Here is a 23,454-nt window from a genome sequence, read left to right on the forward strand (position 1 = left end):
AATTTGCGAAACAAATAAGCTAACGGATAAGGTTAGTTAATTTAAAAGAAAATTTATCTGTTTTATGTAACAAGGAAAAATGAGGAAAACATTTTTAACCCAATTTTCCGTACAAGAACAACAACACACTAGGGTCCAACTATTCTTCTTGCTCAAAATGGCAGCTAACAAGCTCTTTGCGGTAAACACCTAAAAGTCAATACAAATCTAAATCTGCTGGCTGACAGACAGCTCAATGTAAAATTGCTGCAAAATCCGGAAAACCCCTCTTTCACTGGAACGAATTTAACGACTGTACTTTGCTTATTTAGCTAATGCCTCGTAAGAGTAACAACTGCCGATATCTTAATCTGAATGAAACTGCCTTAGAACATATATTCCTACGAAAACCCTGCGCGCTAGACAACTAAGCTGCCACCGTGTTTAGAGTGTTAAGTTTTGCTTCGAAACACTTTAATTAAACATCTCTTGTTGCACGCTCGAGTGGTTAGCGTTGCAACATGCAACATGTTGGAGTGGACGCGTGCGTACCCAGTACACGGGAAGCTGCACAGCTTATGTGTGTGCCTCTTGCCGTGCCGGTGGATTATCTGTCACGGCGCCTCGAGAGGTGTAGCAAATCGTTACTGTCAGGCACGTTCGCACACCTGATTAGCTTATGCAACGCGTCGAGAGGAAAAACTTCGAACGTTGGTGCAGCGTTGCAGTTTTGTAGCGGTGAGCGATCGGTAATCGGTGACCTCGAGAGTGGGAAAGCTAGGGTAACCCGCTCGTACACTTAGCTGCACGCAACCATGCATCTGATTATCTTGCCGGTGTAGAATAGCGGTTGCGCGAGAGATGGGTATGATGAGTGGTTTTGGTAGATGTTGACGGAATTTATAAAATTTTCTGTATTAAATGCTTCAACAAAACTGACAATGGGTGTAGTCTTTTTCTTGTCTCCCTATGTGGGAGTCCGGAACAACGACTTCACTTTCGCCATGGTCATGGTCAAGGTCGGGCACACGCAGGAACTAACGAACTACGCGTTACCGCCTTTGAAACCTTTGATATTTCTTCCCGCGTTCGACCTTCACCAACAGAAACTTCAACGCTATAAATCTCGTGATTTGGCTGTGTGGTGGTGAGATCTCTTAGCAAATGATCATCGATGATTTGAAGATCTTGGCTGGGACTTTTGTGGAGATTAAACTGAAAGCAGCAAAAAACGCCCAAACCAGGTGCGCGAGTTAAAACTTTTCTTTCTGAATAGATAGAAAGAGTCTTTTACAGTTCGGTGTCTTGAAATTAACTATTTTATTGAATTCAGCCGATTCCGTTATCGGCCCATAAACGGCCCAGCAGCGATCGCCGCATCAGCATAACTCGTCGCGTTGGATACAACACGACACTCCCAATGCTGATTTAGCGATTACCGACGCTCGTTGCTAACTCGCCCCCCCTCAGATGTGAACGTCCACGATTCACTGTGTTTGTTTAGGAAATGTGACGTAGTCGGGTGTCTGATTTGGTGACGAATTATGTACTGTGACTACCGTTTGCGTGTTTTTGCACCTCTTTGTAAACCAGTAAAGCAATGCTACTCCCAGTATAATGAGAGGAAAGATGATACCTCCGAAAATGTTTATCGTTGGCCAGGTTATTTGAAAAGAGTTGTTTTGTAAGCGAATGTGCTCCAATTCTTTACGTGTCTCGATGTGCAGATTATGTAAATCTTCCAGACTTATGTTCGAAATTTCCAGCTGTCTTTTAATAAACACTCCGTCGAGTGGATATAAGTTCAACGTTCCAACTAGATCGGTGAGTTTGGATGAGTATCTCACGTCGTTTATGTAAATATCGCATGTGTTGAAGCTTATTACGAACGATCCCTGAAGTGTTCTGTTGCTTATACCACAGTTGGAGACGAGTGTAAATTTCTCTACAGAGTTAATCAATATGGCGTGATTATTAATCTGTAATATTTCAGTTTTGGCTGGACTCTTCGTAAAGTTACATTCTGCTTCTCGACCTTCCATTAATCTTGGAATGCAATCTGATTCATCCAACTCTATTTCATTGATTTTATAGATTTTCGGGGTTAGAGTGCTAACACGGTATCTGATTGCTTCGTGAGTTATGAATCTGTCATACTGGAGGTGAATCTTGCCGTCGTGGTACAGGATTGGATAAATTTTTATCTTACGGAACGTTCTTGGGTCGAGTTTGGGTGTTTTTATGAGCAGCATTATTTCTTGGCGGTTGGTGGCGATAGAGGCGTCGGCGTAGGAAAGCGCTTCTAGAGTTGTGTCGAACGGAATGTTTTCTGCTGCCAGGTTTTTTTCCAAACAATTGATTTCATATTTTGACAATATTTTTTCGTTTAAAATATTCGCTTTCGTCATAACTATACTATCAACTATTTCCTGCAGTGTGTCTATCATCTTTTTTAGGTGGAGATAAATATTGATGGAATGAATTTCTAATGATTCTGATCTGAATTGAGTTATTACGTTACGAGTTTTTTCTGTTATTTCTTTAATCTGGTTGTTAATATTCCTATTGATTGTAACTTGTGCATTATTGTCATCGATGAGATTATTAATTGTTTTGTTAATAACACGAAGATCGTTTGCATCTGGTGTTCCTGCAATAAACTTCCAAATTGTTCCTATGGAATCCCAACGTTTGAATCTTTTAGTGGGAAGCATTCTTTTCAATATGGTATTCAGTTCTTCGAATTGGTTTTGGATAATACTGGAAAATTGATTATTGCTCATTTTTTCGAAATCGTCCTTAATTGCTTGAATATAACCCTTATACGCAGTTAAATTGTAATGGTGTATGTAAATATGGCTATCTATCCTTATTCTTGCCCAACCTTCGTCCATTGCAACTATAGGTTGGTTGTCTACCTTCAGAATAGAGATCCTCGGCTCAGCTAGGGTACATACTACAAATAGAAAACTGTAAGAAGAGAACAATGATGTTAGAATGACGGTATTGTTAGCTATCTTATTTTTATATCGTTTTTATGAATTTTTCGTGAATCATTTGTGTTTATAGTGCTTTTGTTTACTTTGTTAATCTTGATTTTCTTGTATCTCGGCTTGTGTTTTAATCTGGCTCTGGTTTTTTCATAAACTGTCATATCCTCTTTTATATTTATTTCCTTTTTTCTCTTATTGTAATATGAAATATCTTTCTCCTGTTTCTTTGTTAAATTTTTGTAAACATTTTCACAAATATCTGATGAACGGACAGACGGTAAAATTATCTCATAAGGAGTATATTTAGTAGTCGAATGAATGGATGAATTATATTTGTGAAGTGAAAGCTCGATTAGATCAGAAATAGTTAAATTGTTGTTCTCAAATTTCGTTATTCGATAAATTTCTAATATGGTAGAATGGAACCTTTCTATTACTCCATTCATTTCACTTCGACCTGTAGCTGTTAAATATATTTGGATTTGGTGAGTTTTATAAAAATCTATTAGATCTTGTGTACCAAAAGATTTTTCGCCGTCCATTACTAATATTTTAGGAGGATGGTATTTTGTAATTATTTCTTTAACTGCCGGAACAATATCTAAGGCGGCTCGCGATTGAATTTCTTTAATTTGAGCGAATTTTGAAAATTTATCGATGTAAGTTAAAAAATAATGTTTTTCGAGAAACATTATATCAATGTGTGCAATTTGGAAAGGGTGTACGGGGATTGGAGTTTGTTGTTGAGGATACCGGATAGGGTTTCGGTCATATTTGTTTTCATTGCAGATACAGCAATTGGAAACAATTTTTTTTATCTTGGCTAGCAGCTTTGGAAAATAGTATTTACGTAAAATTTGCGACTTATTTTCCTGGGCTCCACGATGTGCCCTATTGTGCTCTGCCGTGATTATTTCTCGTTGTTGATCTTCGTCTGTAATGTCTTCCAGAAGATTTTGAGTAAATCGAATCTTAAGGAGCTTCTGACTTCCAAAATACTTCCTATAAACCTCTTGAAATTTTCCCATTATGTCTTCACTCGTGAAAAGTCCGTTTACTTTTGATATTGTGAAATGATCCTTTAGAATCTGTAAAAGAGATGATTCGGTTATTATTTCGGAGTAAATTGTTGTACGTTTAAAATTTTGGAATGGATATTCAATTACTGTGTTTGGTTTCCCTTTTTTCAACACGATCTGGTTGTGAAAAGCATTAAGTGGTGCTTCTGTAGAGATAATGTAAAAATCGTCACTAGTTTGTGATGAATGTTGCGTACCAGTCATAGAGAAAACTATTCTGCTGAGGGCATCTGCTACAACATTGCCTTTGCCTGGTTTATACAAAATCTCGTGGTCATGCTCCTCTAAATATGCTTTCCAACGTTTTAATTTTGCGTTAGTATTTTTTTGGGAGAGGGCAAAAGTAAGTGGTTGATGATCAGTTAATATTTTGAGTTTAGCTCCATACAAATAATTGCGGAAAGTTTGTAGTGACCAGAAAATTGCAAGCATTTCTTTCTCAGGGGTGGAATATTTCTCTTCAGTTTTAGATAGTGTTCTTGATGCGAAGTGAATTGGTTTATCTTTGCCTAATTCACCTTGAGAAAGAACGGATCCAATTGCATAATCTGAAGCATCGGTTGTCAAAATAAATGGTTTGTTAAAATCTGGATAGATGAGAATATCGCTCGATGATAGTATTTGCTTCATTTTATTGAAACATTCGATTTCTTGTTGATTTAATGTAATTTTCTTTTTGGATGTGTCAGATCCCTTTCCCCTTAAAATGTTTGTCAAAGGTTTAGCAATTTTGGCAAAGTCTTTGACAAATCGTCGATAGTAGCCCATTAATCCTAGGAAGGCACGCAAATCTTTAATGGTTTTGGGCACAGGGTATTTATTTATAACTTCTATTTTTTTATGGTTGGGTTTTATTCCCTCTGTGCAAATAATGAAACCAAGAAATTCAACTTCTTGGCGAAGGAATTCTGATTTGTCTAATTGAATTTTTAGTCCTGCATTATTTAATGTTGTCAAAATTGTGTCCAAATTTTTCAAATGATTTTCTAAATCATCGCCAAAAACTATTACGTCGTCTATATAAACGTAACATATTTTTCCAATAAAATTTCGAAGTACATCATCGATAGCCCTTTGAAATATAGCCGGTGCGTTTTTTAAACCAAACGGCATCCTAGTAAATTCGTATTTACCGTTATTAATAGCAAAAGCCGTTTTTTCAATATCTGATGCTTTCATCTTAATTTGATGGAATCCCGAAGCTAAATCTAAAGTCGAGAAATATTTTTTTCCTTTTAATTGGTCTATCACATAATTTATCTCGGGCATTGGATATTTTTCGGAGATGGTTTTAGCATTTAACATTCGATAATCGATAACCATTCTAAATTTCTTTTGTCCTGATGCATCCGGTTTTTTTGGCACAATCCATACCGGTGAAGTCCAAGCTGAGCGAGACGGTCTGATTATTCCATCCGCTAATAGCTTGTCAACTTGCTTATTTACTTCGTCAGCATATGCTGCAGGATATGGATACACTCTTTGATGGATAGGTGTATCGTCTGAAGTGTGTATTGCACATTCCACTTTGGTTGTACATGTTAGTTTACTGTCTGGTTTGTAAAATGCATCTCTGTTTTTATCTAAAACCTGGTTTAGTTTTTCTAGCTCTAATTTGGATAGATGAGATGTTCGGATCAAATTGTGGGATGACCGATTATGTGGAGAATAGTATGAGATTGGGATGACGAATCTTTTAGAGTTTCTACTCAATGTGATTTGGTCATTTTCTAGATCAATTTTAGCTTTCAATGTTTTCAACATGCTATTTCCAATGATTCCATAAAAAAAATTGTGAAATTTGTGTAACAAAAAGCGATCTTCAAAATCAATTTTGGGATGGAAAAAATTTATATTAATTGCACTAGTAGGAGCAAATGTACTATTTGCACAACTTATTTGACCTACTGAAAATTCGTACGGTTTACTGATTTCATATGCACGTGCCAATTGTGGATGTATTAAATTAATATTAGCACCTGTGTCTATTAAAAACGGAAAGTTTCCAATGGTAGTTTTAAGATAAATAAAAGGAAGGCTGGGAACTACCAACTCATCTTCCACTCTAAAAAATGGTTCTGACCATCGCGACTTGATCCCTCCAACGGATCATGCTCGTGTTGCAAATTTATGTTTTGTAATTTGTCAACAAGATTGTTTTGCTCTGTGAGCTCAAATTCATTTATTGTTTGTCCGTGACAATACCTTGCGTCGTTGGCATTTTTATTCATTTGATGAGCATATAATGGGTGAGCTTGCCTCTTTACCCACGCTTCTTGACTTGATGGTGGTCTTGGTCTTTTTTCGCCATATGTGGGTCTGTTACCATAGTCAATATGACGTGAATTTATACTTCTATCTACCTCCATTGGCTCGGGCTGTTGCCTCTGTGGGGTATATTGCTGATTAGGCAGGTAATGGGAATTGTATCGTGGAGCTGGACGAGGCGCTGCTCTAGGAGGGGGTACTGGTTGATAAACAATTTTTCTGGGTGCTACCCTAGGGGGTTGAGGCTCGAAGCCTAAATCTCTTGGCTTGGGAATATTAAGAGAATTTTGATTTCCATATTGATTTTTAAAAGGTGCTGATCGAACGTCCATATTAAAGTAATCAATGCAAAATTGATATGCTTTGCTAAGGGTCTTCGGGTCAGCAGTTTTTAATAAAGTGGATAATGGTTTTTCTAAACCTCTAATAAACGAATCCAAAGCTTTCTCTCTGAAATAGTTTATGTGGACATTTGCATGCAGAGAGTACTTACTGTCAGTTTGAACTTGTGCTATTATAGCGGCTAACAATTGGTTAACCCTGCTATAATATCCGGCGAGGCTTTCCGAATTACCCTTACGAATACACGTCAATTCATAATCCAGGGTCTTCACGTCACGCTTATCTTTATAGTAAAGCATTAGGATAGATTTTATCTGATGCCAACTACATGTTGCATTATTTGCATTTAACACATCGGAAGCTTCTCCACGGACTTTCCTTCTGATTGTTCGTTCGATCAGATGGAACTGCACAGAGTCGTCAGGAAGATCTCTATACATGATAAAAACATCTTCCACATCCAAAATCCAATTCATCAACTCATTTGGGTTTCCATCAAAAATAGGAACATCCCTCAAAAAGTCAGGGGTTTTTCCCATCTCCACGAAAGATCGTAGAACCATTTCAGTGTTGGGATTGGTCATTTTTGTGTTTTAAATGCTCACTTCACTTAACACTTGTCACGATCACGATTCACCACTAACAAATTACAGCAGAAGCTATTTAATTAAACACCAAAATTTCACTGATTTCGGATTTTTTAGGTTTTTACTTACAGTATGGTTGAGTTAATTTCCATGGGCATCTGACTTCTTTTTCTTCGGGGGAAAATTGGGCAGCTACAGCAAGATGTTCCTTTTTATCCTTCTGATGACTGGGGGCTCGCTGGCAGCAATCGGGAATTAACCACGGTGTCCCAAAGTTCGCTTCGTTATTATGATGGCTCCTTCAACCACGAGATTAGCCACAATTTTTAAATGGCTAACTTTATAGGATTTTTTTTAACTTATACACTTCCCGCTGATTTTTTTTTCAGGTCCCTATTCGGGCGCCAGTTAAAACTTTTCTTTCTGAATAGATAGAAAGAGTCTTTTACAGTTCGGTGTCTTGAAATTAACTATTTTATTGAATTCAGCCGATTCCGTTATCGGCCCATAAACGGCCCAGCAGCGATCGCCGCATCAGCATAACTCGTCGCGTTGGATACAACACGACACTCCCAATGCTGATTTAGCGATTACCGACGCTCGTTGCTAACTCGCGTCTCAGAAACTCCGAACGTAAACTCCGAAGTATCCCACTTTGGACGCAGCCAAGCAAAACTGATGAATCATGACTTGCTCATGCTTTCGCGCATAACCGGTTGATGATCAGTGGGTCGGTCGGTCCGGTGCTTCGCAACCGTCGTCTGATGATGATTCGCACCACGTTTCATCTCACGAGCCTGGAAGCCGAAGAAGGCTATCGACAGCTGATGAAAACCAGTACCAGACTGATTCGCCGTATTGTGGAGTTTTACCAAACTTGGCTCTTTCTGATGATGGGTGATTCATTTAGGGATTATCCGTACAAAGCGTATTAGGTGATCGAACATCTAGTTGGTGAATCACAGAAAATGTAAAAAAAACCTTGCAATAAATTTGGTTTCTTCCAGAAACTTTTCAACTCACCACGTCGCTTGCAAGTAGACAACCGAGTTCACCAAGGCATCGGTCACGCAATGCGTACCTTGGCAGTGGAACGAAACGCACCGTTCACGCGATTACGTCTACCTGCCGGACGGAAAGATCGTACGATCGCTCACCTGATGTCATTCGGCATGCCCCTCCACCTATGAATCCGAAGTTCAGCTCCGGGAAAACACCTCTTGAACCGACGGTGTGTGTCTAGAGTTCGGCATAAAAAAAAGAAACGATCGTATATCCCACTACCATTTGCAGTCAATGTGATTGTGGTAGCTCCAAAACCCCAGCCTCGATAGTAAGTTGCAGCGAGCCGCGCGTAATCAGCCGCTCTGCATCGGTTGCATACGAAAAAACTGCAACCGAATGCCGCAACAATGTTCAAGGTAATGCCGCTTTTGCCCTCTCCAGCACGAACACTTTCCCTTGGTCGGTGGTGCAAAATCGAGGAATAAAAAAGAGAGAATGGAATAGAAGAAAAACCGGACCAGAATTAAGAAAATTAAACTAAACTGTACACCGGTCATCCATTAAGTGCGGGGAGTCGCGTAATGGGCAGTTGCTGAAGTTCCAGCCAATTTCGGCCGAGTAAGGGTTAGCCTTATGGTGCTGGGGCGTGTCTTAAGGTCAGCGTGGCTAGTCTTTCGTTGAAGGGGGGCGCAATTATGAAGGATTAGTGTCCTGCCCCGTTTAATTTATGTCCCGTGCAGTTAGTAGCTTAAGCTGAGCCCTAAAAAGCTTTGAAGCGTTCCACGTGGGCTATCTGAGGAAGGAAATCGCTGACAGGTTATTAGTCTATTTTTGAAAGGGAAATGGAGACGATTCCAATTCCGGAAGTAAAGATTAGGCAATTTCTAATCCAACGGTATGGGTGAGATAGATAGAGAGCGAGAGCGAGAGGATTAAGCAATCATCCTACGATTTGATCGTTGAACGGAGATCGGAGATCAGTTTTCGTCAAGATGACACTGTGGTACCGTTACGAGTGCGAACGCTAAGCCGGAAGATGCAAATTTTGCCGTGCCGTGAGTTTTGGAGTCTCATGTCTAATTTATAGCCTCCCGCTTGCTCTCCGTCAGAGCAGAAGTTATGGCCACAATCGCAATCGCCACCAGATTTGCCCGAGACCGTCATTCACTGTGTGATGTGAGTTTGCGTTCGGGAGTTGATAGGGGAGTTGGTTTCGTGCGTTCTGGGTTTCTGGTCGGAATCAATTTGTGCCTTGCCTTGTCCCCGTTGTCGGCAGCGGCTACATGCTCGGGCGACCATGACCGGCAATCTGTCGCTGAACGCTAGAACGATTTGTGTTAAGAAAACGATTGCGCTATCGTTCCCGCGGGCTTTGAAATGAAATCCCGTGGGGTCTCGTACACGGATGCATACAAGTCGGGAAAAATGCAATCTGCAGTGGTTTGTATGTGTGCATGGGGGAGAGAATGGTAATGATGATGATAAGTTTATGCTAACACTCTGCACAAGCCAACCGCGCTGGGTAACATGTTGCGCTACTGGGAACACTTTTCGGTAGAGGCTGTGCAACATGTGGCCACTTATGGCATTGGAACGACTTGGGAACCGGCGAGTCGGAAGCGCTTTGAGGTTTTGTTTTCTCTCGGCCCTCTTTACTTCCCGAACCTGATACATCAACGCCCGGCGCATCGGCTAGAGCTAGGCCCGATGCAGAACGGTGGATAAGGATAAGAACCGGGAAAGGACGATGTGGGTTTGTGAGACACAGGCCAAAAGGGATGCTTTATCTGTGGGAGGTTTTTTTCTGTTTTCATTCCTTCCTTCTGGGAAGAGCTGGTTGACGTTCCTGGGTTGGGTCGAAATGCGAGTCGGATCGGATATTTGTTTGAGAACGGGGCAACACGAGAACCGTCCATCCCGGGAGCATTGGAATCTTCGAATGTTTCCACACATATCGCTCGAGCATGCGGGCCGCACATTGTACTACAGTAGAGTCATTCGAAACTCGTATCGGGTCCCCGGTAGGTAGAACTGGTATGATTAAACGATTCCTAGAACCTAGATTCCTACCTACTGTGTAAGCAAACGGAGAAACAAGAGCCAAACACGTGCAACAGCACCCAACGCTGCAGCCCAGTATGCCGGGATCACCTAGTGATTGAATTAATTATCGAACGGATTAAAACATGAAACAGCGAGTGCCGCCTGTGAACTCCGGGCTCGCTCGACCCGTTAGAAATCGACTTGGACGGTTGCGCTTTTGAGTGTGCGGCGTTGAGAAAAGCTCGTCGGAGACGGTCGTCGGTGGTTCGTAAACTAGTGTGATAACCTCACTCACCAAATGGACTCCCGGAACGGTTTACATGTCAGCAGGAGATTCTCGATCGCTGGCTAGGAATTTAGTGTGATTTAGGGTGATTAAAATTAGTCACCCCGATTGGGATTGGATTATAATTTTTCGATGCATTTCTTTCGGACACTTGAGCTGGCTAGGGCTGGTCGTCTCATTTGGATAAAAACTATTGGGAGAAATTCAAAACATGCAATCGTTATCGTTAGGTTGCGTCCAATGAGGGGAACGCGTTGTTGAGACGCATTCTGTGATTTTCTACCCTTTTTTATGAGGTGGACCCATACCAAGTGTGTGAGGAAAATGGCTTACGACTATCAAAACAAATCATTCTCAACTGTTGACGATTAGTCCTAGAAGCGTTATGGGAAAATTATGCCGATAGTTGTGAGAGCGAGAGTTTGTAGTGGAGATGCTTGATGCCCAGTAGAATTACTTACGGGATATTGCTCAGCATTTTTTTTTGAGCAAGCACATTAATTCGAATACGGTCACAAGGGTTAAGAAGAAATTGTTTTCGCTAATAATGCTTTTAAAATGCTGATGGCTTAAATTAATGCAGGTCACAGGCAGGACAAACCCATTGAACAACACCGCTTAACTGGTTAATGTAGGGACTGTGGCTCACAGTTTCCCGAACACGTAGAAACGGGTGAGATGTATTTACACTCCCCCCACTGCCCCCACCCCTCCGAAAATGTCTCAAGCAACGCTTGGCCACTTCACGCTCAGGCACCAAGGGGACGTTAGTATCCCAAATCCGTGAACAAGATGAACTACCGGGCGGACCGAGATGAAGGCCATCACGAGGGTAGGGTAATGTTTTGGGGCCGGCACGGTCCTCACCGAGACAGCGGACATGGAATCCCCATTTGGAGCAAACCACCCAGGCTAATGGTGGGAAACTGTGACTGACCAGAGATTCCATTACGCCAAGTGTCGGGTGCGGTTTTTTCGGGTGGCGCACACCGAACCAATTGCTCTATAAAACTGATTCCTGCTGGTGTGTTGTGCAGTGGGGTGGGTGAAACACTGTGCCAAGTGCCTCAAGATATTGTACTCCAAGAATTGGTACACACGAAATGTGTGCAGTGCGTGAGAGAAAGCCACCCATAAGTGAGTAAGATCGATGAGGCGGAAAATCACATTTCCACATCGCCAACGGGACGCGACATCGATCACAAGACGTTGCCTAATTGTGCCCTTTCTGTGGTGGGTATTAAGATGATTGTGTTGCGCTAATTGGATGACAATGCTACACGGCGCGCAACACGTGCGAACTCGTCATTGAGTGATTGTGGGGCAGCCCATGTTTTGTCTGCCTGTTGGAAGCTTGGTGTCGGAGGATGTTACTCACGGCATGTCGCAACGCCGCATTACAACGAGAGCAAATTGACCCTCTGGACTTAACAGGGGGGATGCGTGTGTTTAGTTTAATGGTTGACGGTTTACTTTAATGGTGGCCAAAGTCACTCGCGTTAAAATGACTCTCAAGATTCTAGCAAGCATCGGGTCAGACTTCACAAAGATCTAGCCGTTACCCAATAAATTCTTCAAAGCCTACATCCATCAGAAATTGTGCGTACATACACACACCATTATTCAAGTATATTCGACAACAAAACAAAAACTCCACGAGATCACTTAAAGAATAAAGCAAAATCGGGCAATTGCGTTTTGAAAACGCGAAAAAAAAGCGAAAAGGAAAACATTGCCAGCTCGTAAAACAGAACCGGTATACGTTCGATTCGCTTCCGAATCGTACCATTTTTGGCCTCAATCTGGTTACCGCGCTCCCTCTATAGCACCCTCTGCTTTGTTTTTCTCCGGGTTTCTCCTCGGGTGGGGTAACTTCGGTCAAAGCCCCGGAATAGTTTTCCTCGCTGGCTACCATTCGATTGCTTCGAATGTGATGACAGCACGGAAAAGTGCGGCCAGAGGTAGAAGCAGCGTAACTGCCGATGGTAGCCAGTGAGGTGGTAGCCAGTGAGGCACCAACAGCTTTTTTGTTTGGGCCTTACGCTTCTTTACAATCACGATCACGCGATTTTTTCGGCATTGTTTAATAATAAACGTTGATTGAATGCAGCTGACTTTTCGATTTTCCCTGGTACACTTCAAAAGGGAAGGTTGCAAAAGTTGACTGTATCAAAATGTAGTAAGCAGTTCGGTTTGACGTTTCCTGCCAAGCGTCGTGGTCGTGCACTGCACATGATGCACTGATGTCATCACCTTTCGGTGTTCGGCGTTCCATTCCATGCTGTTATCGTCCGGACTGGCTGGCTGACTGACTGACTGACTAACCTACAATTACGTGCGTGTATTCGAGGCGAATGGCGAGCTTTAATTCCCCATTGCACTATCGCTCGCTCGGAGCTCGGGTTTGTCAGCGCATCATAATGATGCGTGTCCGATCGGCACGCAACCAAATCAGAACGCGCTCATCAGAAGACAGCTCATTGATTGGATCGATCGGGATCGGGTGACGATCGCTGCAACCCAGTTAGGGTGGCCGTCTGTGCCGTAAATAATTGCTCCAATTATGGTGTGCAGCCAGCAGCGCCATCTAGTACCGGTGGCGCACACCGGCACAAAGCAGCGCGACAATAGAGCCGATTGATTGAGTTAAGGGTGGAAATGGTTCCGCTTTTGTCTCCCAACCCCACCATTTCCGGGGGGCATCATCGATCACGCATGATCGATCGTGAGGTTGGACGCTTAATCAAATTGTCACGAACTGTACTGTAGAGCGGCTGGGGAGTAGAACCGAAACGATGCATTCATCTGTCAAAATATCTATCAAAGGATTCCGCTCGCATCGAAGCTGCTTCGCCGTTTTCGGAAGTGATTATCATGTTTGCCGGAGCTGTATTGTGGTGCCGTACGCGTTATCAACTTGTTTACATCATGTTTGTTCTACAGACAAACAGAACTGCCTAGCGAATGACGACTTTTGTGTCCTTTGCGGGTGGAATTTTTGTTGCTGCTTAAGTCTTTGGCATACTTTGTGGAAAAATATGCCCAAAAGCACAGGAGGTAACAGCAGCTTCAGTTAGCGCGAGGATCATCTTTAATCTTGCACGTGTTTATCTTTAGAAGGTGATAAAAATGGCGGCAGTGAACTAATTAATTTTGCCACGAGTGTTTGCGAAAGGTCGTGCCGGTTGCAGAAACAAGTTCTCCGCGGTGTGTTGTCTCGATGGGAACAATTAACATAGTGAGGTACAGAACATACGGTGGTGATCGTTGAAAAATGATCATCTATAGCCACTTTCTGCAAGGTAGAGTAGTTGGAAGGGATCGTCCACAATATTGTAGAAGAAGTATATAAGTATGGTCAAAGCATAGGGAGTATCTAGGTGCCTTACGTCACTGAGCATCACCGCCCAAAGACTCTCGATCAACACAGACAGAGATTTTGGATTAAATATAGCCCACAATGCTGTTGATGTCATCTTGTCACAGCTCTCAATCCACTATCGCCGCTTATCTTCTTCCGTTCGATCGGGTGCATTAAGTGCACATTCCTCACGCCGTAAACCATCATCAACATCACCATCACCGTCCGATCTTCAAATCAAATTGGCGACGGTCAATAATCGCGCGGTTTGTAAATGTCAGGTTCTCGGCAGCGAACTGGAGCTTGAAGATTCTCCACTTCAGCACCGGTAGCGGTAGCACGAACAAAAAAGCAGGCGGATCATCGCCTGCTCGCTGCGGCGACACTGGTTCGTATGAATTTATTTAGCTCTTGAGCGCTCTTCCGATGGCAAATTGTTCGTCCCGTCGCAATATATGTACATATTGACTGTCAATTGGTGAATTGAACTGTCTGTCCTCGCGGGTTTCGCAATATTCACTTATTTACATAGTACGGCCGTGTGTGTGTGTGTGTGCGAATTGTTCCACTTTACCGCTTGTTTGTCCTGATCTTGAATGAGTGCGACCATGAGTCAGGCAAATCCTACCAAGCAGCAAATGGGGAGAATGGTGGTTTCTTCTTGTGCTGCCGTGTGTAGTTCAAGGGTAGTGTAGCCAGAGTGAACTCACTTCGCGGATTGGATATGCAGTTTTCGGACACTGCAAGGATAACGCCCTCCGGCGCGTTGTCATCGTATATTCTATTTTCTTTGCCCTGATCGCGCGACCTCCACCAGTGTCTAGCGCCTTCTTGTGCGAAGGCGTTCCAGAATGTACGTCGGTGGGTGTACTGGTGACGGAATCCTAGGAATGGCCAAGCAGCAAGTTGAGTCAATTTATTTGTCTCGCACACCGCGAACGAGAAATCGGACAAGTATTATTAAACAATTTAGCTGTCAGCAAGCCGGCGCAGGAAGGCAATTCCCGGCCCGTCGACAGTGAGCCGCGAAACGCGTTGTCGTTTCGGGTACTGAGCTGTCGTTTTGCATATTTATGGGATATTCGCTCTCATCCTGCAGAGGGGGTTTTTTTATTTGCATTTGAAGTTCGCGAAATGCATCCCTAATGGGAAGTCTCTGGAGAGCTATGGCGCGAAGAAGTACGGGAGCTAAGAATGATAGCAAATTATTCAATTAAAGGACGGTTTGCTTCCAAATAATAATTGTTGTGAAGGACTTCAGTAATTGCTCGAGGTCCATTTGTAATGAGTCAGTGAGGGTACAGTCAGTGACAGTTGGAAGATATTCTTGGAACATAATTTTTGATTTTAGTCGAACTTTTTTTTTTGGGGAGAAGTTTAACTGCAGTGCAGCTAAAACCATTATCAGCAGCATGTCATCCGTACCTTCACGCGTCTCCCCACCGCATCCGATAGCCGTCTGCACCTCGTCCACATTATCAGCAATATTAGTGTGCCATTATGTAAACATTTGCGCGTTTATTCTCGCACCAGGCGCAGGGCAGGGCAGCGGTGTAGTTTTGCCGATCGAAATGCTTCTCGTCGAAGGGGGGGAGTTGCGCGTTGTCCCAACGCTGTTTGTATTTGGGTATCTTGATAACACGTAACACCGGTTGTTTGCTGGCGGAATGTACGAAGTAACGTTTCGTGGCCAAGTTCCAAGAAATGTGCCACCGTCGATGACACTCGGCAAACTTCCGGCGGACCGAAATGGCCAACTTATGTAGGGAGGATTGTTTTTGTCTTCTTCTGCTGCCACGCCTGTACGGTGAAAACTGTTGCAAAATTTGGCGTCTGATTCAATCAAAGCATCAGTTATCATCGTTGGGCCACGAAAGCGCGCTCTAATCTGGACGAAACACGTCTGGACGATATTTGATGAATGTTAACCACCAGTGTTGAGGTTATCTGTGGGAAGATCTTTGCGGTTAGGTTGGAATTTTCTCAATCTGAGCTATGCTATAAGGCCCAGGAGATCAGTAACACATAGCGATGAGGAGATTCAAACCCCCGTATCTATCCAATTAGGGGAATTCCGGGCGTCTACATAGCAGCAGCAGCAGCAGACGCAGTCCACTTGGTTTTAGATAGCCCCGCGGTTCTACTAATCGTTTGCACATTCGCGAGCAATTTACTAATTGAATTCCTCTTTTCTTGCTGCTTTCTTTCCACAGATGAGATGCAGTTCCATCGTGGATCGTATCACCGGTTGCGATCTACAGCCGGAACGGGTTCAACGTGGCCCGAGTGCCACATCTCGTGCTAATCATGCTGCTGGTTGGTCGTGCAGTTGCTGCGAACGGTGAAATTCGCCAACGACGAACGATCGTAATTAAAAGGTTAAAAGAACGGGGCAACACGGTGGCAGCTACCGTGTGTCGGAGACGATCATCTGTCTACTGATGGATTGGATTTAGACAACGGATTGCGGGAAGCGAGCGGACGGACTGGTGCTTAAGTTTGTGAAAATTTACACTCACACTCGATGTCACACCGGTATCTTATCGTACTATCGCTACAGGCTGTGTTTTAGTGAGCTCAGGACGGTCAGACCAACTGTGCGCCGACACACCCTGTGGGCGCTTGTATGTATGTGTATGTGTACCAACCAACCAGTACCTAGCGCGCTATCGCAAAAGTAGCGTTGACGTGATAACGAAAACCCTCCGAAATAACACAACGCCGTCCATCTTTGTTTGCATGTTCCACGAGCCTCGGTGAGGGTAGAAGATTTTCGGAAGGGAGCGGCTATAGTTGTAACTAAAGCTGAGAACCGTTTACTGTCGGTGCCTCGTTCAAGACAAGGGGGGGGGGGGGTTGATAGTGTATATCTGGACCCGGAAGTGTAACTAGCTCGCACCGTTATCAGCTCACACTACCAATTTCGTTGGTGAGCACATTTTTAACACTTTCTTATCTCGCACGCTTAGTTTATGGACAGCTCTTTTTTTTTTTTAAAGTGTGACGAAAGCTCACCTCCCGGCTCACATTCAATAAAGTTCCCGCCCAGGAGACTCATAAATTAGTCCGGTTATGGGGTGGAATCGTTATTAGAATTATTTTTAAATTACCATGCCTCATGGATGGCCCAATGTTTATGTGAGGAAAGGCCAGAGTTGGCGGGCTTTATCAGTGTGCCGCCAGCACACAGTAGCACAGATCAGGTTGATCCTGCCGCGGTTGATTTGAGGGATGGCCTTGATGATGAACTCTCTTTCTCTGCATCTGCTGCATCCGAAAGGTCCAGAATCGAGAAGTTCGGCTAGTTGGCAACTTTCGGCATGAATGAATGTAAGCGGCCGGTTTGAGGGAAGGATTGTTTCACCGTTACTGTGGGTCACCGGTTTCGTAATGAGCGCACCGAGCTCTAGCACTAAGTGTAAGCGCGCACACACACCAATACCGGCAACCAAACGTAAAGTAAGGGTGCAATAAAGTAAGAAAACACTACAAAAAAAAAACAATCCACTGAACCTCTTAACGCTTTCAGAGGCGAATCGCGCGAAACGGTGTGCGTTGCGGTTGTGCGCAAGACCTTACGAAAAAATTGGTAAGAAACACAGCCACATATGAGCCGTACCAGCGGGCAGTATAGGCTCGCGCAGACGATGGTGGAGACGGTACGATAGATGCGTACGTGGTGGCGGGATCGGGTATATTTAATCACACCGCATCATCATACTGTCGCACCGCTGGCGCGGGAGATGGAGTGGGGGGGGGGAGGGAAGGGGAATCGTGAGGGAGAGTGGGAGGGAGGGACGGGGTGGGGTCGAATCACATTTGCTTGTGCGAACGAATGTGGCAGGGTTAAACGCGCCATGCCGGTACGATCGCGCAGTGTAGTTCCGACGATTGGCGCAACGCGACGCGCGTAACGTAACGAGCCCGCGTGTGTTACTTTTCCCTTATCGCCGTTACGCATTGCGCTTTTCGAATACGAAGCCGATATTAACGAATCCTTTTTGTTTTCGCCCGTTTCCGGGACCGGTGCGAGTTATCCTTTCTGGGGGGGCAACTGTACGTTTAGAACGGCACTGCGGCAGTGAAGTTAATGTAAGATTGTTCTAGTGTTTTGAATAGTTCGGGGTGATCAGTATACGGAAAACGTGGTACTTGACAGCTGTCATACATAGGGGGTTAATTTAATGTTTGTGTGTGTGTGTGTGGTCTGTTGATGAGAAGGGGTGAAGCTCGTGTGTATCTATTTGTAATCTCACCGCCCATCCACCCAATTCAGGCCTGGAATTTTCGTTATCATCAACACCCTCTTACTGTATCTTGATGTGGTGATGCGCTGTACACATATAACCTCCCCAAAAAAAATATACACGGAGGTCACCTTTCACAACTCTTCGTGGTTACACCAGCGGCAACATTTTTCACAGGCCCACTTTGATAAATGTGCTTTACCTTGTTGATGGATATACGGCCCCGGTTTGTGGGGGATGATAAAAAAGTATGCGCGCCCGCAAACACACACACACACACAGACACAAACTCACAGGGGTAGCGAAGCAATTTGTATCATCCAATTAACTGTAGTCTTCTTTTGTTTATGTGTCTCTTGGTTAATGCCAAATTTGTGAGCTCGAGTGGCACGAGCTCGGTTGGAAAACTCCGTTCTTATTTTCCTTCTTAACCGAACGCAATCGAATAATGTGCACCATTTACGGGTGGTTTATTTTTTGCTGTTGCTTTTTTTTTTACATTGCGGATGATATGTTTGGTTGGTTCAATTTGCTCTTTTGCGTTGTTGAATTACCACCTGTTTTAGCTACTTTTCGCCAGTGCTTGATGGTTTCTGTTTTGCTCTTTACGTATATTAATGTTCTTCCCTCTTTTTTTTTTCTTCTCGGTACAGAGTTACTGCAGTGCTAGTAAACGGGGAGTAGTTTTTCTTTCCTTCATACACCGATGTTCGTATGAAACCACAGAAACAAAACGTACACGTACACAAACGAAACCCCCAACCCAGCCGGTGCTAAATCCGAAGGCATAACAAACCCCCAAAAACGGGAAAGAAAATAGAGAACAAACACCAGGAAAAAACTCAACGAATAAAATAAGGAAAATTTAAAACGTGCCACCAACAATTCGATATAAAGTGAGCGAGAAGAAACGAAGAAAAGTGTACAACAAGAGCAACAGCAAAATTGTGTGGAAAAGTGAAGTGAAAATAGGCAGCGCGGTTGGCGAAAACGAAACGAAGCAACAACAGAAATAGGAAGGAAAATCGAGGCACCCACCACAACACCAAAGTAGGCCACGGTGGAAGTGACGTTGCAACGGTTTCGGAAACATCACATCTAGTAAACCGGCGTGTGTGTGTGTGTAGTGACAGGCAGTTGGAGCGCAGTGGAAAGTGATCAAGAAATCAATCTTTCCCCGATTGCACAATCGGTCCGACACGTCGGTTCGGTTTCGGTGCAGAACGGAACCGTGGATCTGCGTGAGTTTTTTTTTGGGGGGTGAAAAGTCCCACGGCGTGTGTGTGTGTGTGTGATTAAGTGCAGTACGAATTGTGACATAAGATCGTGGCAGAGTGTGAAACGCGTGTGGATCACTCTTATTAGGGTGCTTCCATTTGGTGCATACACATCTTCCGAAAACCTGCCGAGGAACGCTTCCTTAAGTGAAGCATCTTCTACCTACCCGTCAAGATGTACAGCGGCCGGATCGTTTACAGCTGGAACGGGATGTACCATAGCCGGTGTGACTGCTGACACATGAGTCACTGGAAGCAGTGTTAGTTGCCATCCGAAGCATCCCAAGTGAAGTGTTCGATCAATCAATTGTAAACGGTTTGTTGCGAACGTGTGTGTGTGAGAGGTGATTTTATTTTTCCCCAACCTGCTAGAATCAGTTTCCCCCCACGGTGTATTGTCCTGACGCGTGTTTTTCCTCCGAAAATAAAATAAACACATCGTCCCCGTGGCCTTCATCTATTGAAGGGCTGTTCAACCTCAGCAGCGGACGAGGAAGACATTTCGAGGAAGCCAAAATCAAAGAGACACCATCGTGGATTGTGTGACACGCGACTGCAGCAGCAGCAGTTTTCCTTTTTTTAAACCTCGAAGAATTTAAAGATCATCAATTGTCGGTGTGGTGCGTAAAGAATCTGGGTGAGGTACTATCATCGCTGCAGCTTCTACTGCTTGCTGCTGTTCATCTAGAGCGAGAGAGGAACGTCTAAGTTAGCTATATTCGAAGGTAAGTTGGGCACGGTGACATGTTTGAGTTGGGAAATGTTTGAAATTAGTATCGAAAATGCTTTCCGGCTAATTTATGATGCGCTATAAATCTTAGTACACCAACGAGAGAGATTTTGGGATGTTAGTAAAACACGACAAATAATGTTTGTAGCTTGCAGTGCGTTTATTGATGTATGGCTGTTGCTATTTCTGGAGCATCAAATCAAGTCCCAGCGTGTCCACCGGGTCCGACCATGTGGCATCTCCGTAGCTTGGCAACACGCTCATCCCGAGAGTGCATCCTCGCAACTCTCGGGAATTGTTTAAACATTTTAGCGCTGTCCCGGTCGTCCGTGCCGACTTACCTAACCGCAATACGTACCGATAACAGCTTATCAGCAATCAATTAGGTACGAGGACTGGGCGAGAGGTTGTTTTTCAATTTGAAAATTGTGTCTCTCGCTCTTTGGCGGTGTCCCGGGCAATCTGACCAGCAAGTAACGCTGCCTGATCACCCTCCGTTGACCACCGTTCGCCACTAATGGCGATTGATTGCAAGGGGTCAGGACGTACAGTAGAGTCATCATCAAACGCGGCACACGGCTACAATTTCGATGTCCGGTTGCATCTTCTATAACAAAAAATGCCATCCATCAATCCACAATCAATCCATCGACCGGACGACGTACGGTGCTGTAGCTGTGGGGGGCTGTCATTTGCGCACCCCATTAACACGTCAGCCACGTTAGTGTTTAAGGGTCGCACTGGGTGACGGTAGTTTGTCGCACCCAATAGTTTGCCGACTACAACACTTGCACTTGTGTAATCGTTCGATCGGAGTTACGCTGGCTAAGAAATCTTCGGAAGTAGCGGTGAGCGTCAAAGTCCTGTGCGCAGCGTCATCTTACGGGCAGGAAAGACCCACCCAGCTTCGTAGAAGAGTTCTGTGGGCAGCTGATGACTTAACTAATCGATTTCCATTACGTCTGTTCGATTGACACACCAACAGAACGGTGACGGAGACGTTTCCCCGTGAGTCACAGTGGTAAATGGGAACTGGGATTAAGGGGCTGCTGTCAACCGGCACAAAGGGGGGGGGGGACTTTTAGTCATTATCAGATCACTTTTAAAGATGAGCCCAGAATATTACGCAGTATAAAAGAGCTTGATAGTAGTGCGCTGCAATACTTTCTTTGTTGCAGGTTCTCTTTTGTAGAGAGTACTTAACAAAGGCTAATAGCGATTTATAGAACTGACAGGCACAACAAAGTCACATGAATCGAGTGCTTTCAAGTAGTGGCTAAAAGTTCAGTGTTAAGTTGCTTACCTCCCTCGTTGAGAAGCTATCCGCGCAGCTTAACACTTTAATGGAATTTGCAATGGTAGCTTTGCAATGGACAAAGCATCTCATCGACAGTACCTGAGCAATGTTGTCCCAAAACGTAAACAATAATGAGGAAGTGTTTCCGGGATTTCCCCACCTGGATATCTACCCAGGAAGGTCGCCAAGTTCAGGTTGTCGTTGATCTTCACAATTCATAAGGCGATCGAGACAGTAAAATCCTTCTTCAAGATCAACCGAGAGCGCAACTACTGTTCAAGTTTATAAGGTATATTCTTGGTTGCTTTTTTTGTTGCTTGAACCTTGAGCGTTTAGCTCACGATCACATTTCTATAGCTGGTGTCGAAAGTACGGCCACATTGGGCACAATGAGCACAACATCTGATTCATCGCGGGTCAGCGTGGTGGCAGCGAATCGGGTGGGTCCATAAACATTCGTAGGTTATGACCCTTTTACCATACCGATATGGAGATTTGCTAGGCGATTGCTGGTGAATAGCGGCAACACACCATAACAGCAGCACCCATAATTTCACATCGACCTTAGAGCGTTTTATTGGGAGCGTTGTGGTGATGAGTTAAGGTCATCCAACACCTGGGTTTATCATGCACTCTTCTTCTGACCATGAGCAGGGTAACAATCGATGCGCTCCGGCGCAACAGGGCCGTAAAGACGAATGATCATGTAGTGCCTACGTTAATACACCGAAGGTCTTAAGCTGCACAACAGCAGTGCAACAAATTTATTATGATAGGAGAAATAAAAAACTACAGCAAATGGCGAGAAATGGAGTTGGAGGGTGTTGTTGAAACATAGCTTCTCCATGTGGTAAACACTTGGATCATACATATTTTATCTCGGTTTAACACATGTTTCGTCCGAAACTGTGGTTAGTTGTTATCAGCTGACATTCTGCCTTTTTTCCACGAAAAAGAAACATTTCCAAATGCGTAAGCCACAATTGATATCGGTTCCTATTGGAGATATCGTTAGCGTTGGTTCGGTGTACCTCGTACACGGTGCAGGAAGGGAAACCCTCCGAGGGTTTGAGGGTCAGACGAGTAATTAGCAATACGATATGGCAATGGTGAGTTTTCTCGTGTAACGAGAAAAAAAAGGACACGAAGTGCACGGGGACGCACGGCAGCAGCAACCGCTCATGGGAATGACGTTCAGGTCTAGCGAAGTTGAGTGATGATGGATGGACAAAATGTTCGCCCGCCCCATATAGGTGATGCACGGCGACCTACGGCGATGATGACGATCAACGACCTTGATAAGCTATGCGTTACTTCGTACGCCGGGTAACGCTAGCCCTGCGAGATTTTCATTTTTGGTCATTGCATTGAGCAATGCTGGGAAGCTTATCGGGTCTCGTGGTCAATGGCACCAGCCGAACGGATGTGCATGCGGGAAGGGGAATGGGGAATGGTGCGCCGGGCCTTCCCAGTTGTCACTCGCATTTCCTGGGAAAGCGTCTTGGAGCGCTGATGAAAGTTGTCGATTAATCAGCAAACAGGAATGTACATCAGACAGTTGAATTGTTGGTCGGTGTGTGGGGTAGAGATTTGTAGAAAGTACGGTATGCTGGCGAAGATGTTGACTATTTCCTGTCGATTGTCGGAGAAGCAACATAACCGTCAGGGATGGTGGTCGCATACAGTTAGTAGCCAGAGAGGGGAGGAAACTGGCTGACCTATTAAGCGTAGAGCTTGAGGAGATGTCGAATAAAGCACCACAAGAACTAGCCTTAATAGTAAGACAATCTTCGAATAAACGATGCATCAGTTGGGTTTGTTCAACCCCCGCTCTTATCAAGCGCAATACTTTGTGCAAAACAGAGAGCGAAAAGTACGAATCATTCTGTCCTATGCATCGTTCTTGATTGGTTTCCTCGTTCTCGGTCAGCAGGCCGACACTTTGACATGTAAATTATCA

The 23,454-nt window shown here is 44.1% G+C and overlaps 1 protein-coding gene across 6 annotated transcripts in view; it reads left to right on the plus strand.

The window, feature by feature from the left end:
* The window catches only part of LOC118514330 (protein windpipe), a 50,778-nt gene that overhangs the window by 11,897 nt on the left and 15,427 nt on the right, over nt 1-23,454 (plus strand). For 2 of the 6 annotated variants that reach the window (XM_036061131.1, XM_036061133.1), the window contains exons 2-3: nt 16,157-16,321; nt 18,844-20,192. The gene's annotated coding sequence lies outside the window, so the exon portion shown is untranslated. Of the gene's footprint in view, nt 1-16,156; nt 16,322-17,807; nt 18,036-18,074; nt 18,092-18,843; nt 20,193-23,454 lie in introns of those variants that run through there. The other 4 variants (XM_036061134.1, XM_036061129.1, XM_036061130.1 and 1 more) reach the window with 3 other exon arrangements.

The sequence above is a fragment of the Anopheles stephensi genome, chromosome 3 (genome assembly GCF_013141755.1).
Source record: "Anopheles stephensi strain Indian chromosome 3, UCI_ANSTEP_V1.0, whole genome shotgun sequence".
NCBI classification, from domain to species: domain Eukaryota; kingdom Metazoa; phylum Arthropoda; class Insecta; order Diptera; family Culicidae; genus Anopheles; species Anopheles stephensi.